This window comes from Vicugna pacos, chromosome X (genome assembly GCF_048564905.1).
Source record: "Vicugna pacos chromosome X, VicPac4, whole genome shotgun sequence".
Taxonomy (NCBI): Eukaryota; Metazoa; Chordata; class Mammalia; order Artiodactyla; family Camelidae; genus Vicugna; species Vicugna pacos.
In genome coordinates, this window is record NC_133023.1 from 56,887,377 (window position 1) to 56,905,836 (window position 18,460).

Below are 18,460 nucleotides of genomic sequence, written 5' to 3' on the forward strand. Positions count from 1 at the left end.
TGAGCCTCTGTGGGCACTATAGTCCCCTTATTTGGTTCAAACTATATTTTGAGGTGGAATCAGAAAACCCTGCTTTCTTCTTCCATATTTATTTTTCATCTTCTGGGGCTAATTATTAAACCTGTAGGAGGAATTTCTTAACAGTTACATTGGGGTCAGGCTTAAGTAGTGGACATTCTCAGAGCTGGACAGAAACAGAATTTAAAGCAGCTTGTTTAGCTGTTGAGTCTGTGAATTGATTCCCTTTAGCCTCTATTGAATCTTATTTGGAATGTCCAGGTATTTTGATAATGGTCAATTGTTTGGGTAATTAGAGTCTAATAATTCTCAGACTAGTTTCCCATTTTTTAAGTGGGTTGACCTGAGGAAGTAAGAAATCCTCTTTGCTTGCAGGGCATTCCAAAATCATGAGCCATTCCAAAAGCATAGCAGCTATCGGTGTAAATATTTACTCTTTGATCTTTGGCTAGCTGACAAGCCCTAATTACAGCAATTAGTTCAGCTTGTGCCGACTTTGCTCCTGGTAAGTAAGAACTTTCAATTATGTCCACGGTGGATGTTATTGAATATCCAACTCAGTAATGTCCCTGTTCATCTTTTAAGTAAAATCCATCTGTAAACAAAATTAAATCATCATTATCAATAGAATTTCTTGTAGATCACTCCTAGGAGTAAGAAAATAATCAGTAAAATGTAGTAGTGGCTATTTTCTTTCTGTGGTGCTGGAAGCAAAGTTGTGGCATTAAGATTACCACATTGAGCCAAAGTAATATAAGGTGAAGAAATCAACAATACCTTGTAAGAGGTGAGTCTACCCACAGAACAGTGCTGAGTATGATGAGAATTTAAAAGATTCCATTGAATGTGGAACATAAATAGTCAAAAGAGATCCCATTATAAGCTCTTCAGTAGCTTTGTTGCTGAAACAACCCCATACAAGTTGGGAATCCTTTTACCACTGAATCTAGCTGCTGGCTATAATATTCTATGAGTTGATGCTGTTCATCATGCTTCTGAGTTAACACACCCATAGGGCATTTCCTTTATCTTCATGCACAAAGAGAGAAAATGGTAAATTATAATTAGGATAGCCTAATGTTGAGCCCAAGTCAGTGAAGATTTTAAGCCATCTATAGCCTTTTCTCTATCTATTGTTCATTCAGTTGGGCCTGATCAGCCATAGGTAAGTAACATCTAGAGGGGTTGGGAAATGAGGGAAAAATTAGGCACCCAACTCCTACAATATCCAGTCAAACCTAGAAATCCTCTTAGTTATTTCTTTGGGGGACCAAGAAAGCCAGGATTCCCTTAATTCCTTCAGAATCAATTAATAATCCTTCCTAGCATATCAAATGACCCAAATAGTTCACAGCTGGTAAATAGAATTGCAGTTTGTCTTTGGACACTGTGTGTCCCTTAGAAGCTAATTGTTCTAAAAGATAGTGTCTCTTTGAAAGCCCTATTCAGTTCTAGAACCCCAAATTAAATCATCAACATATTGAATTAAAACACAGCCATTAGGGAAGTGAACATCAGCCAAATCAGCTTTAAGTATTTGATAAAAATGAGTGGGGCTTTCAGTATAGCCTTGTGGCATAACTGTCCAGGTATACTGACAATCTTCCCACACAAAGGCAAAGAGATATTGGCTTTCTTCTTCCACTGGAATACTAAAAAATGCAATACATGTAAACTGAGAATAACAGGTGTCTGCTGGAATGGCTGAGAGCAGAGTGTGAGGATTAGAAACTATAGGGTGGTAAGGGATCACAATGTTACTTATAGCTCTCAAGTCATGGACAAACCTCCAGCCTTCCCTATTTGACTTTCTATGGGTAAAATCAGCCTATTACAAAGACTGGTACAAAGAATTATAAGTTCTTTATCAAGGAATTCCTGAATAATAGGTCTTATTCCATTTAATGCCTCTGATCTAAGTGGATATTGCTGAATATTTGGTAGAGGCTAGGAATTATCAATAGTTACTTTAATGGGGAATAGCTGGCTTGATTTTCCCAATGTCTGAGGATAAGGATGACCATAATTCCTCAGGCACTTGTAATAGTAAATATTTAACTTCCTCTCCATCTGTCCAAACTCTTGTTTTCATAACCATCAATTTCTTAGTGATTATGTTCTGGTCTGCATCTAAGTTTTATAAATCTAAAATCATTTCACCCTTAAGTGAAAAGGCAATATGAGTATTGTATGCCTGTGAAAGGTCTCATCCTATCAAATGAATTGGAGCACATTTCACCAAAAGGAAAACATGTCTTCCTATGACAACTCCAAGCTTAAAAGTTATTGGTTCTTGTTTAAAACCTGTATAGGTATCTTAGAAACCCCTACCATTTGAATTGACTGTTTACTCTGAGGGAGAGGGCAATGGATAAGGGTAGGGTTAAAAACAGATAATGTAGCCCCCTTGTCTACAAGGGCCTTAGAAGTTTTTCCTCTGATTGGTGTTTCAATTTCCCTTAAGGTGTTAGTGAGGAGGAGGGGGAATTCCCTCTCATAATCCTCAGAGTACCCCTATTCCTTGTTAATCTTCCCTTGTCCTAAATCTCGTTTAAACTTGTGACAGTCTCCTTTAAAATGCCCGGATTTTTTGCAATGAAGGCAGATGTGGTTGTTTTGAAACTGTGTGAATATCCAGGCTTATAAATTGTTGCTGTAAGATCAAATTATTTAGCAAAACCAAAGTCTCTTGTAAAGGCTCTAGAAAATCCTTAGTTATGTTCTTAAGGTCTGTCTTAGTCCAAGGAGTATAGATAAGAGCAAGCTCCTGTCTTGTCTTTATTCTTCCCCTTAGACTCAATAGTTCTTCCTTTGAAATTGAAGTTAGAAGAGCAGGAAGATCAGGATAGGGGAGCTTAGAAAGAAGAGGATATGAAGGAGGTGAAGGGGAAGGAAAGGGGGAGAATAAGCAATGGTTTCTGAGATCTTTTATAATTTATCCACCATTTCTAATAATTTTTGGTTTATCTCTTGCAATGAAGCCATTTTATCATGCTCATTTTGAGGCTTCCAGGTACCAATTAAAATGTGCCTCCCATTCTTATAGCTGGCTTTTTAAAATTAAACCTGAATATAAACCAACTTAGGTAAATCAGTACTGCCCCCATTTTGACCATCTCAGGGACAAGTTATATTTGATCAGACCTTACCGTTTAATTAAATGCAAGTGTCATTTCCATAGGTGTTATACATAAACCCAGCTGGGTTTCCCATACTTTGGCCTTTGAGGCACAATTCCCCATTATTAATTTGGTAGCCTAATTCAGATATAAGATGTGATCTGAACAGCTTTCTGAGGATGGTGTGGTTGATCAGATGTGTGCTGCTTCTGAGTCTAGCTCCCCAAGGAGTTACCCTTGGGTCAATTTGACTTTTTTATGTGCCTTGATTTCTCCCTCTGAGAGTCTAAAACTGCCATGGGTATTCAGAGCAGTAAGTGATCAGCCTCTGTCGCTCTCCTCAGAAGACCAGTATTGACTTAATGGTTGTAGTGGGGGTCCCTGTGGGACTACACATCACAAGGATTGATCCTCAGATAATTCCTGCTAAGTTCTCAGCTGCCTTGTGGCATGATGCCTTGTGGCTGGAAGGGGCAAATGTCCCTTGTTCCCCAGAGCTGAATAATTCAGCCTCTCATTTCACTAGCAAACGGTTTGTTCAGACCATATATCAACTTTTTTTCCCCAATTTAATCAAAATTTAACAAAAACCAGTCACCTATGTTTCCCTGGACCTCCTGCCCAGATTCCCTAGGACCCTGCCTAGGAAAGTGAACCAATGCCCCTCAACTCCAAGTCTTAAATAAAAACAGTTTGAATAAAATTTTTAGACTCATCACTCAAACAATGAGATCCAGATATTAGGAGACCTTGAGAGTGATGATTAGGCAGGTTTACTGACCCTGGCTGATGAAAAGGCAGGACATTTCTCTTATGCCACAGCTGGCTTCTTAAAGTCCAAGGACACACCCCAATATCTTTTCCTTTGTTCCTGCCAAAGTTTCTGCTAATAGCTTTTTGTTTCAGGGCTGAGCTCTGAGGGAGGAAGGAACCTGCAGCAGAAAATAATTAACACCACCACCGGAATGAAGATAACGATGGCAGAGCCTTCTTTTTTTTTAACATTTTTTATTGATTTACAATCATTTTACAATGTTGTGTCAAATTCCAGCGTTCAGCACAATTTTTCAGTCATTCATGGACATATACACACTCATTGTCACATTTTTTTCTCTCTGAGTTATAACATTTTGTGTATATTTCCCTGTGCTATACAGTGTAATCTTGTTTATCTATTCTACAATTTTGAAATCCCAGTCTATCCCTTCCCACCCTCCACCCCCCTGGCAACCACAAGTCTGTATTCTCTGTCTGTGAGTCTGTTTCTGTCCTGTATTTACGCTTTGTTTTCATTTGTTTGTTTTTGTTTTTGTTTTTTAGATTCCACATATGAGTGATCTCATATGGTATTTTTTTAACATTTTTTATTGATTCATAATCATTTTACAGTGTTGTGTCAAATTCCAGTGTTCAGCACAATTTTTCAGTCATTCATGGACATATACACACTCATTGTCACATTTTTTTCTCTGTGATTTATCATAACATTTTGTGTATATTTCTTTCTCTTTCTGGCTTACTTCACTTAGAATGACATTCTCCAGGAGCATCCATGTTGCTGCAAACGGCATTATGTTGTTGGTTTTTATGGCTGAGTAGTATTCCAGTTTATAAATATACCACCACTTCTTTATCCAGTCACCTGTTGATGGACATTTAGGCTATTTCCATGTTTTGGCTATTGTAAATAGTGCTGCTATGAACATTGGGGTCCAGGTGTCATCCTGAAGTAGATTTCCTTCCGGATACAAGCCCAGGAGTGGGATTCCTGGGTCATACCGTAAGTCTATTCCTAGTCTTTTGAGGAATCTCCACACTGTTTTCCATAGTGGCTGCAACAAACTGCATTCCCACCAGCAGTGTAGGAGGGTTCCCCTTTCTCCACAGCCTCTCCAGCATTTGTCATTTGTGGATTTTTGAATGACGGCCATTCTGACTGGTGTGAGGTGATACCTCATTGTAGTTTTGATTTGCATTTCTCTGATAATTAAAAAGAGAATTATAGGCCAATATCACTGATGAACATAGACGCCAAAATCCTCACCAAAATTTTAGCAAATAGAATCCAACAACACATAAAAAAGATTATACATCATGACCAAGTGGGGTTCATCCCAGGGACACAAGGCTGGTTCAACATATGCAAGTCAATCAATGTAATACATCACATCAACAAGAGAAAGGACAAAAACCACATGATCATCTCAATCGATGCAGAAAAAGCATTTGATAAAATTCAACACCCATTTATGATAAAAACTCTCACCAAAGTGGGTATAGAGGGAACATATCTCAACATAATAAAAGCTATATATGACAAACCTACAGCCAGCATAGTACTCAATGGTGAAAAACTCAAAAGCTTCCCACTAAAATCTGGGACAAGACAAGGATGCCCACTATCACCACTGCTATTCAACATAGTCCTGGAAGTCCTAGCCACAGCAGTCAGGCAAGAGAAAGAAATAAAAGGGATCCAAATTGGAAAAGAAGAGGTAAAAGTGTCATTATATGCTGATGACATGTTACTATATATAGAAAACCCTAAAAGGTCCACACAAAAGTTACTAGAGCTGATTGAAGAATTCAGCAAGGTAGCAGGTTACAAAATTAACATTCAAAAATCAGTTGCATTTTTTACACTAACGACAGAGCCTTCTAACAAAAGACCCTGCTGCCTGACCCAGGCCGGAGCTGTTGTCTCTACTGGCCATCTTGGCTGACCGCTTCCCACTCGAGCACTTCCTTTCCCTGCTCAAGCACTTTCCTTCCGTTTCTCCTTCTGAGCTGTTCATTTTGTCCTTCTGCCTCTGCTGCTTGAAGTCTTTCACAGCTGGTGGCAAGGACCCACACTTTGGTGGGCTTCCTAATGTAGGGGTCCCTGTATCTGCTAACAAACTCACTGGAACGCCTGAGAGATACTGAGAAGCCAGTATGTCCTCTGGTGGGTGTCTCTTATATCCTGCCAGGTATGCCATTCAAATATTGATGAAAAATTAATCAGTGGCCAATCTATGAAAGAAATGAAAGCTTTTATTCAAGCCAACCTGAGGAGTGTAACCTGGGAGATAATCTCTCAGAGAGCTCTAAGAACTTTTCCACCTGTTAGAGGTCAAAGTACAGTTATACACATTTTTGAGACAGAGGGTTTATACATCAAATGATGCATTGACAGTTTACACAATCCAAATCTGCATGTCATCATGACCCCTTATAGAGATAAGAAGGTATATTATCTTCTAAAAAGTTATCAAGTAGTGGGCTATGGTGACTCTTTAAAAGATTAAGAAGGAATGTTATCTCCTAAGGAGTTATCTTGCTGGCTGTAGGCAAATATTGCTCTGAATGCTTGAGCAGGTATTTCTGCCTTTGGGATGGTCTGGTTTATGCATAATGCAAGTACACAATGCACAGTAGAGGGAAGGGAAGAGGTCAAGGGGCAGGGAAAATTTTCTTGTTTAAATGTTCTTTGACTTGCTTTAAAATGTAAGCTTTTATTTTATCAAAACTAACTAAACTAAACTAAGCAGGCAAACAACGAGGCTAGCAGTTATCTAGGGCATTCCTTCCACTGGCTTTTCTCTTTTCTCCTCTGGGCCCAGGGGGAAAAACATTGCACTGCTGGAGTCTACTGCCATGAATCTGGGGTTTAAAATAACCATTTTGGGTTTGTATGAACAGAACTTAGGATGAAGAATTTGCTGTCCCACCAAATTCTTCATCAACTCTCTACCCCTGACTCTGGCATGTGGAAGTAGAGAGATTTAGAATCCCCTGTTGTTCTATAGAGGTCTTATGAGATTCAGCCACTTCCAGCCCAAGGTCTTCCTCCTCTCCCTCAAATGAAAGTAAATCAAGAGGCTCTGGGGTGGTTATGAATTCCGATGTAAATTCAGGATAGCTGGGAGGAAGAAAGGATGGAGCTAAGGAAACCAGAAATTTCAGCAGTGTTTTCCGGGGGTTAAATGCAATCCTGCTACTACTAATTAAATGTTTATTGAGCTTATTGAGTGCCTAGCACTGCATTAAGTGGTTTGCTTTAATCTTCTCAAAAGGGAGATATGATAGATAAGCATTATTATTATTATTCATATTTTTCACATGAAGGAACAGAGATTCAAGGATATTGCTTATGATCACATAGCTGGAGTATAGATCTGCCTTACTACAGTTGTTAGGGGCACAGGATATGGGTGCCAATGCTTTTCAATAACTTGTGCTTCCTGGCTAACTGATGCCTTCAGAGCTCCATCCTATCTGCTGAAATCAGTTATTGGCCTAGGGAGATATGGTTTCTCTCTCCAAGAGATCAGAGGCATTAGAAAAAGCACTGGAGTAAAAGTCCAGTGAATGAGTTGTCAGGTGGGAAGTGCCTCTTGTTAGAGCACTGACCCTAGTTACCCACCTCACTTCCCTTGGGACCCTAATGAACCCAGCCGCATATAGAGCAAGAATCAAAGCTCACAGAGTGGTTGAAGACTACCCACTTGAGAAAATGCATTTCAGAAAAATTTTAGCAAACACTCAGAAATTTGGCATCATTGACCCCATTTTTTTCCATAATACTTAGGTCAAGGAGGGGTGATGCATTAGATAGGCCTTGCTAGTAAGAGGTACTGCTCTCCTGGAACTTTCTGAACAAACCAAGGTATTGAAGGTTCTTGGCATCCAAATACTCTTCTCTGGAAAAATTGGAAAAAAATGTCATTGCCCTCCCTCAACTTGCTGGTTATTAATCCTCCCCTTCTAGAAAAAATCAATTTCCTCCCAACCTTTATCAAACTCTAGCACATCTGACATTTATCATCTGTAAATTTGAAATATCGTCTTGGGATCCAGTTTCTTGCCCAGTATTCCTGCTTATTTGTCAGAATTGCAAACCCTGAGACTCTGAACCTTTAACTTATGAATGTCAAGGCTCCAGGATTCCATATGCATTACTCAGTCCAACCCCATTATTGCCAAGAGGAGGATCCTGTCTCCACCAGACAAGAAGTAGTTTTTCCATATTATACAGAGAGGTGGTGTACTGGAATGACTCTTAAGAACTCTGGAAATCAGACTGTATGGATTTATACCCAATTCCACCTTCAGTGGCATAAGTTTGTATCTTGAAATTGGTCATGGTTAGAGCATATACACCATGGAAATCAGCAGTGTACAAACCAGGAATTTTTTTAGAGTGCTGATTGTTAAATCAGCACACCAATAAGGCTGTCTGATATATTGTCTTGGGGATCTGTTTGTCTTTGTGATCCTTCTCAAACTGATAGTTTAAGCCCATATCTCCTCTCCAAAACACCACCCTCAAATTCTTAGAAGTCTCCAGGCCTGAAGCTTGCCACACACAGCGGTAGAAGGGGTGAAACAAGTGAATCTCCAAGAGCAAGTAAAGTGAACTTTCCCAAAGGTGATTTTATTAGATCTATTACAAGCTGCACTCTGTTATAGGCCCTGGCATAGTCCTGGCAGCCTCCAGAATCATCACAGACCTCCAGGAAAGTGAAATGAAGGGGTGAAAACAAAAATCAAACCACATATTCATTAGAAAGATACGGGTGCCAGAGAGATAAGAGGAAAAATAGAGTGGTAAATAGAAAAGTGGATGAGGTTTGATAAAGATTAAAACTTTGTGAATTCTTATTTATTTATTTAATTATTCACAACTTTATAGGTTATATTCCATTTATAGTTATTATAAAATATTTGCTATATTCCCCATATTGTACAATATATACTTGTAGCTTATTTTATACCTAATAAAAACTTTGTGAATTCTTCAATAGTACATGCACCATAGAGTTTCACAGCTTTGAAATGAGCCTGCTGGGAGGAGGGAATGGGGCTCTATCATCTGCTTTGAAAATATATCTTACAATGTCTATATTCACACAGTATGAATCCTTACCGGCACATACATATAGAAAGAAAATGAGAGCTATGTGGACTCTAGAATCTCATTAAGTAGACCAATCTTCCAGACAAAATGCTCACTGTCACTCTGTGGACTGGCCTTCCCATAGCCTGTGAGGTGGTAAGGGAAAGTAGTTCTCCTTGGGGAAGAGAAAGTTGCAGGCAGACCCTTAGGGGGGGGTCCCTTAAAATGACCTCTTCGCTCTCAAGATCATTAAATTGATGCTTTTTAGCTATAAAAACCTGAAGTAGAGGTGTGGCCAGTGTGGTAAAGACCCTTCTTATCCTAACCAGGCCTCCCACCCTTCTCAGCCTTGAGGTTCAATTCTTACTGCACTCAGTGTGGTTATAGAGTGGCCAGAATAGAAATGAAACCTGGAAATGTAAAGGGCACTTCATTTCTATGGCAAAAAGTGTGAGATGAGAGCCAAAAGGGGAAGGGGGAGAGTGTGAGGAGAGGAGGTTGCCTGATAAGGCTAGGACTTCTAGGGGCTTGTAGGAAGTTATATTGATGTTTGTGTATAGTTACTGGCAGAGCTATAGGCAAGGGTAGTCAAATTAAGAGTGTTTTTTCTTCCCTGCTTTCTCATTACCTTTCTGCTCTTTCAGCTTTCTTCTCTCCCCTCCCATTCCTGCCCCAACTTCCTCCTTGAGCCCTGGGCCAGTAGGAGAAAAGGCCATTAAGGATTCCTGATATATTCATGGGGTGGAGGAGGAAAGGCTAAAAGATTCATTCAGGAGGGTTTTTCACTGTCATTTGCTCTGAAAAATAGCACCCTCTGGAATGAGGCAGAAGGCAGTCCCGGGCCTCAAATGGGAATCTGGTCTTTACCCTTAGGGACTACAAGAAAGAGCAAATCTTTCAAAGTATTTGGGCAATATACTGGGATATGGAGGAAGACTAGTCAATTCTGAGGTGGCTATTCAGCAGCCTGAAGGCCTTTCTTGGCACAGACTGGGATGTCTAGGAATGTCCCCAGTCTATGTCCTCAACCACACCACTATACTTCAGTCTGTCTCTTCCCAGCTGTGAGCTTTCCATTCTGGCTGATGCCAAATGAGGATATGAGAAAAGCTGCAAATGAGAGCATAAAACCAATAAATACATTTCCACTTAAACACTGGAAAGGGGTTGGGGAGGGCTAAAAAATACCACTTTTTGCTCTCTACTCCCTCACCCCAGAATCCCCCAGTCATGGAGGCATTCACATATACACATAGACACCTTCAACAGCATTTACACATAGGCAAAATACACACATACATACAATAGAGAGTCAAGAAATAGACAAAAGTAATTATATAGAAGATGGAAGCCAATTGAGGCCTTCTCCAAAACTGTTTTTCTGGACCTGGAGAGCAAGAAAATGAAAAGCAACATGTTTGAAGAGGACGTATGATATCAACTGGAATGTCTCCTTTGCCTTTGCCCAGAAAGATGACTTCTCCCTTCTTCCCCTCCTTTCTTTCCATTACCCTTCTTCCTTCCACTTCATACTCCATTACTCTCTCCCCCTTCTCCTACCCCAGCAATCATCTCCAGGGACTTTTTGCTACAGCCTCCTCTCTCACACAGGAGGTGGCTCTGCAGTGAGACCCTAGCAGCCTGTATCCCAACTATCTTTGGATTCCAGAACATATCCCAGGCAACCCCTCAACACCTTCTAATTTGATGGAGCCTCAGAGTGAAATGATTTCTATACACCAAATGCAGAGGCAGGAACTCTGCATAAGAGGGTGCACAGGTGGATGTAGAAGAAGATATTGAAGAAATGGATGAATGTCCTCTGGATTTCTGAATTTTGAAATCTGTAGGTGATGGGACTGATGACTGAATGGAAGATGTAGGTAGGGCCAGAGAGGTTATAGGGACCCAGGGATTTGAGAAATATCTGATGAGCAGGTTATATTCCTCCAAAAAACAGGCCCAGTACCAGGGAGACAGTGGCAATGCCCTTGAAGTTTCAGATGAAGCCACTCTGGCTTGGGCTGTCCTAAACCTGACCCAGGTCTGATACAGGATCTCGTAGGCTTGGTGATAGTATGCCTAGGAGAGCTGAATGTAGATTGAAACCTGAGAATGAAGACCGTCAAGAAGTATACAACCATGCATTGTCTGATCAAAGAAATGGACACCCTACAGGAATCAGGGTGGTCTGAGAAATTCCAGCCCATTATTAGAAACAAACCAAGAGCTACACACATGAATTAGACCATGCCTAATATACCTAAGATGTGGGGCATGGTGCAAATCACTTGGTAGGTAAAAGCATTGTGCAGAGATATGTAGAGGTCAACAGTGATGGCCAAGATCCCACAAAACAAGGAGAAAATCACCTGTTAGAAGTATCCTTGCCATGACCAGCACTGACAGTTCTCTACATGGATGTAGTCACTTTGTAACTGAGTAGGACCCTATGGGGCCTTCCCAGGACAGACCCCTCCCCCACCCCATATCCTCTGCTCTAGCTTCTCTCTGAAGTACCCAGATAGTAGCATCTCATGTATCTTTCCACAACTTCACATGCTAAAAACCACCACCAGCTGGAAGAAATTAACTACTTGATCATGAGCACATAGCCCCCGAAATTTCGGCACTTAAGTGTTGATTACCATCAACCAATCAAGGAATTGTGCACAGCTGATCACATACCCTGGGCTACCCCTCCCTCAGCTGGCCTTTAAAAATGCCCAGCTGAAGTCCTTCAGGGGCTTTGAGGTTTTTTAGGCATGAGCCATCTGTTCTTGCTTGGCCCATCAATAATACATATTTCTCTGTTCCAGATTCTGACATTTTGGCTTTTTTTTTTTTTTGGCTTCACTGCATGAAGCACACAAACTTATGTTTGGTAACAATTTTGGTGAAGCTACCCTAGGAGTCTGTGCTTATGGCAGGTTGACCCAAGCCAGAGACAGACTCTTCCCCAGGTTCCCACCAGCTGCCAGAGCTCACGTTGCTCCAGGGAACTGGGAGGGACTCTCCCTGACTGGAGCTGGCTGCCCCATGGGACAAGCTGAGAAATATTTGGAGCTGTTTGGAGCTTAGAAACATCCATAGCTACTGTCCAGTGTTGCTTGGGGGTGAGTCACTAAAGCTTGCTGGGAATTCTCTCCACTCCATCTGGGCTAATTCCTTTGCAGGAAGTGAGCCACTCTGGCCTCACTGAGAGCCAGTCTGGGTTGGTTCTCTTTTGGGAGCATGGCCAATCTGTTTGGGAGGCCTCTGTCTGGGAGTGGAAGTGAATTTTTAGACTACACCTTCTCTGATTGTGCGACCCTAGCTTATTTGTTGTTTGTGTTTTTGTGTGTATCATTTTAGGGTGAGCCACTCTGGCTTCTGCAGGATGGAAACATTCTACCGACTCCAACTGGTCTCATTCCCTTCTGGGAACTGAGCCATTCTGGGCTCAATGGGAACCATTCTGAGTCCATTCTCTTTTGGAAGCCAGGCCACTCTGGAGGTCTCTGTCTGGGAGTGGAAGTGGAATTTTGGGGCTACACCTCATCTGAACTTTTGTTTATATGGCTGTGTGTATCAGTATTTGCATTGGCTGGTTGAGCCATCTTTGGTAAGTAACAGGGCTTGCATGTGATAGCACCATGGTATCTTCCCTATTGCATTGGCCTCACCTCTGGTTGGGACTTTCCATTTCTAGCCTTGGTCATTCATTCAGCTTCATCTCTGATGGGGCATTGTTTGGGGTTCTCCCCTTTTGGACTGATGGAGCATTGGTTGGGAATCCCCCTTTTAGGGGCTAGGGAACTGTGACCCTGAGATACTGTTTTGAATTGTTGCTTGCTTGATATTTGATAACATCAACTGTGAATAATTATGGATGATCCTGTTTCACCTTATAGTTCACTCCGAGTATATTTTGCAAAACTAGGAGATCTTCAGCTATGCTCCTATAAATGAAAGAAAATGATATTCTTTTTATTGTAACATTGTGTAGGCTCAGCACTCTCTGAGATCTGGAGAACAATGGCCCCTAATGGCTCTGCTATTATATCAAAGTGGGCCTTTTGCAATTGCTTCAGTTTTTATCGTGTGTGTGTGTGTGTGTGTGTGTGTGTGTGTGTGTGTGTGTGTGTGTGTGTGTGTTTGCGTGCATGTGAGTGTCTTGGTATCTAAGTCCAAATCCTGTTCTCTCTTCCTGGTTTTGTTGTAAGTGAGATATATGAATGTGAGAAAATTCTGTGTGTGTGTGTGTCTATTACTGTTATTTCTTTAAACTGAAGTGGATATTTGGGAACTGGAAAAATAATCCCTGAAAATAGCCAAGATGGTTGGGTATTGTAAAAAGCAGTTAGAGAAGGAATTTGCATTTCTCTTCCTGTACCTTTGAGATGTAGATGATCTACTGGACTCTCAAGGAAAAAAAAAAGTTTTTTAAAAAAAACTCAAGCAGAAAAACTGTGAGATCTCTGGTTCTGTCTGTTTTTAAGTAAAAAATTATAAATGAGCTCTATTTAATTGACTTAAAAGTTAAATGTTTATGAATTAAGTACTTCTAAGTATAAAAGAGGCTAGACAGGACAAATTTTGGGTTCATGTGATCTGGGAAATATTCAGTATTGAATTGATATATATTAAAGCTAGCTTAAGCTTGTTGGTATAATCAATATAGACATGCCTTTTATTGTGCCTAGATTTACTGAAGGTCAGTAAGTTCATGTTGTTTCTCTTGCAGAGTTTGTCAGCAGAAAGAAAAAAATTAACTTGGTATGATGAAATTCTTATAAGTGAATTTAAATGCAAATGAGTTAGGAGCTTTTGGGTGAATTCTTTGGAAATAATTAAGTTTTAGGAATGGCTACTTAAAAATGATCTCTCCAGATATTTGGTGACTTGAAATTTTAGAGTTCTGCTAAAGTAAGTTAAATGATGGAAGTTTGTTGAATAGCTAGGTCATTCCCAAACAAAATAAGATACTGAAACATTCACTAGAAATTAAGATTTTTGAGAACTGAGGATTCTAATTTAAATATGTAATTGAAGTTACTAAAAATAATGGGGGAGGCATTTCAGCATATATTAGGAAAGTAGGATGTATGTTTTGAGTGGGAAAAAGAAAGTATGAGGAATGGAATTGCATTTTGTTAAGGGAAAATAAAGCAATTTGGTCCTAGAGCTGGTTGTTTCTAGATGGGGGGAAAAATAAGGAACAGACTAATATAGATACAGAAAGTTGTGGAAAGGGAGCCCTAAAAAAGGAGTTCTGTGCATGGTTGGGCAAAGATTAGATTGAACTTAATTGGGCAAATGGATTTTGTTGTTGAAAGTCGGCTGGTGCAGAAATAGATTTGGTTCCTCTGTTAAGAGAACAAGTTTATTTAGAATGCTTCACATAATGGATTATGTGAAACCTTTTTATATTTTTGACAGACTTGCTATCAAATTCTAATTGAAATTCTTTTGGCTTGAGCTAACTTTGGGATGCTTTAGAAGGCCCCTGAGACATCTCAGGGAAAAAATATTGAACTAACCAGCATTGCTTGGTGTGTTAAATTGCATGGGAAGTATTATCAAGTGAGTAATAAGCTACCTTGGATTATACAGTATGGATAAATGTTGATATGAATGTTCTAGGGATTGTGTGGAGTTTCTGAAATTTGGATATGTCCTAGTATAGTGCTACCAGTCATGATTCTGATTGTAATCTTGGAATGTTATATGTCACAGCAACTTGATTAGCTTCTTTGTTAAAAACATTGTGGTCAGTTTTTTTTTAACCTTGCATTTTTGAGTCTTTTTTCATTCATGAATAGTTAAGCTGATGCTTTGCAGAACTGCTTCATCTTCAAGAGGATTCGTAAAGGGCCTTTTTGACAAGTACAGGTTTCTTTTAATTCATACTGCTGAGCTGGGTGGGATATTTAAGAAGTCTAATGAAAACACTGATTTCATAAAACTGTTAGTAAAATGGATTGATTGCATAGGATTGAGTCAACTGATGAATATGTTATAATTTTTTGGCTGTCTGAAATATTACTGGCTTCTAATCTATGTTTTCTAATTGAATTGTTTACCAAATGTTTGTCTCCCTATCAATATTGCCCCCAGTGTTTAGGGTAGAAAGATAATTCTCTAATGGAGTTGTCACAGGGTATAACTTCTCAATGTATAACAATGCTTGCTTTAAGTCTGTTGCTAAAAGTGCATGTACAATGCTTGTGTAACAGTTGGGTATTAAGTGATAAAATTTATATAGCCTGTAAAGTATTTCCCCATTAACATACCTCTGAGCCTGTTCATGATATCTGATTAGTTTTTCCCCAACATGGATAACCAGGCAAATATAAAGGAGGCCTAGCACAAAGGGACATGATCTAAACCTGGGACAGGAGCCACCACCCCAGCACTGAAGGACAGATATTTTGATCATCAGTGCTATCTATTGAAAGATTTGTAATCAAAAGGGGAATTGATCTGCACATACTGAGTTATGGGGAATGTGTGGTTTGACTTAAACTTCACTGACCAAAAGCAGCCTATTTTATGGCCATTTGGACATGCCTTGTACATCTGCTTTGGCCTTAAGGAGGGGAACACACTTAAAAGTCAAAATGGAGTAGTGGTAGTTCAGATATCCAAGGTAAAACTAAGTGGCTATTGTGGACATGATTTCAGACATGTTCCTGTATTGTTGAGTACTCAAAATTTTTTTAGGTATGTCATACTCAGGATGCCACCAACCGTTCTCAAAGCAGTGTCTGCTGGCAGATGGCAGCTGCAGCTTTCCAACCTCAAGGTCTCCTATTGTAACTATTAAATTTTTAGACAATGAGATTGCTTCAGATTAGATGTTAGCAGAAAAAAGGAGACATATATATATTGGCCAGTAGCTCTCACCCACCAGGAACCCACTCCTCACCAACCAGTGCTACCTCCAGGCAGCACACTTCATCCATCCACCATTTTGTAGCTATCCCTAGGGCCACATCTCTGTCAAGCTCCTGCCAAGATCCCAGCTTGCATTTTCCATCCCTGGCTGGCACTACTTCTTGGCTCTGGTTCCTTATACTTGCTTGTGCTAGCTCTCAATTTTTTTTAGCCTCATCCTAGTTTGTACCACCTCTCAGCTCCCCAATCCACCTCAAACTCCATTTGCACTGCTTCTCTGTTCTGGCCCTCCCTCCAGTTCTTGCTAGTGCTGTCTATCAGGTCACCCTTCAGATCTCCATTCCTGTAGCCTCTACAGACCTCTGTTCAGATCCAGGTTACACTACCTTTCTATGTTCACCTTCCAGCTTCTCTGACCCCTATCCCTGCTCATGCTACCTTTCCAATTCCTCACTCACCCCAAACCTCTCTTGTGCTACCTCCCTGTATGATGCTTTGGAACCTAGACCCCCAGTTGCCCAACTCAGGCCAAGAGAACAATTCCCGTAGGCCATGATGATCAACCTTAGAGATCCAAGTAGATTTTTCATTAAGGAAATGTATGGTCTGTACTGCCTTGTCTGTCTCATTGATCCAATTACATGTAGTGTTCATGAGGGCACATGACTCGCCAAAAAGAAATCTAGAGTAATGAGACTGTTGCTACTTATACCAACATGAGACTAATCCGTATTCTATCTAGAGCAAAGGTGCCAAAGTTGGTGATAAGTTTATTACACTTTTTTTTTCTATTTGTATGATTCCCATCACTGGGTACACTGCTCTGATTATTCATATAAACAATGAGTCAGTAATTCCCCCAGGTAGAGTGCTTGAACAGTTAAGGGTGGCCTCATTATGTAGCTCACATCTGAGTCAGAATTTCAGTAGTGCAGATTTATAGAATTAGGGTCTTTGTGTATAGACAAGTCTCAGACAAGTCCTAAGGTGCATAAGGTATTAATCTGAGACAAACAGGACCAGGTGTCCTAGCTGCAAAGAAGTAATATCTGTTAGAAGTACATAGAGATCCAGGAAAAATGAATTGCTCATGATATAAGGTCTGAACCAAGGCCTTAAATTAGCTGGGTTACATATATGAATTGTTTTTTTACATTTAAACAATTTATTGAAACTAAAAAAAATGAATTTCTATTAATCAATTCCAGGTGGCAAGCATTTGGTTCACTGCCCTACAAAGATTGTTGAATTCAAATTCAGAATTCCCAGGATCTGATCAATAGTTCTAATAATAGGTTCTTTCCCTGAGACATAAGCAAAGTCATAGGTTATTTGTTTAAGATTATTTGTCCATATACATATTGATTTTTTAAAAACATTTTTTATTTATTTATAATCATTTTAAAATGTTGTGTCAAATTCCAGTGTAGAGCACAATTTTTCAGTTATACATGAACATATATATATTCATTGTCACATTTTGTTCTCTGTGAGCTACCATAAGATCTTGTATATATTTCCCTGTGCTATACAGTATAATCTTGTTTATCTATTCTACAATTTGAAATCCCAGTCTATCCCTTCCCACCCCCTGCTCCCTTGGCAACCACAAGTTTGTATTCTATGTCTATGACTCTGTTTCTGTTTTGTATTTATGCTTTGTTTTTTGTTTTTTTAGATTCCACATATGAGTGATCTCATATGGTATTTTTCTTTCTCTTTCTGGCTTACTTCACTTAGAATGACATTCTCCAGGAGCATCCATGATGCTGCAAATGGCATTATGTTGTCAGTTTTTATGGCTGAATAGTATTCCATTGTATACATATACCACCTCTTCTTTATCCAGTCATCTGTTGATGGACATTTAGGCTGTCTCCATGTCTTGGCTATTGTAAATAGTGCTGCTATGAACATTGGGGTGCAGGTGTCATTTTGAAGTAGGGTTCCTTCTGGATATATGCCCAGGAGCAGGATTCCTGGGTCATAGGGTAAGTCTGTTCCTAGTTTTTTGAGGAATCTCCATACTGTTTTCCACAGTGGCTGCACCAAACTGCATTCCCACCAGCAGTGTAGGAGGGTTCCCTTTTCTCCACAGCCTCTCCAGCATTTGTCATTTGTGGATTTTTGAATGATGGCCATTCTGACTGGTGTGAGGTGATACCTCATTGTAGTTTTGATTTGCATTTCTCTGATAATTAGTGATATTAAGCATTTTTTCATGTGCCTATTGATCATTTGTATGTCTTCCTTGGAGAATTGCTTGTTTAGGTCTTTTGCCCATTTTTGGATTGGGTTGTTTGGTTGTTTCTTATTAGGTCGTATGAGCTGCTTATCTATTCTGGAGATCAAACCTTTGTCAGTTTCATTTGCAAAAATTTTCTCCCATTCCATAGGTTGTCTTTTTGTTTTACTTATGGTTCCCTTTGCTGTGCAGAAGCTTGTAAGTTTCATTAGGTCCCATTTGTTTATTCTTGCTTTTATTTCTATTGCTTGAGTAGACTGTTCTAGGAGAATATTTTTCAGATGTATGTCAGATAATATTTTGCCTATATTTTCTTCTAGG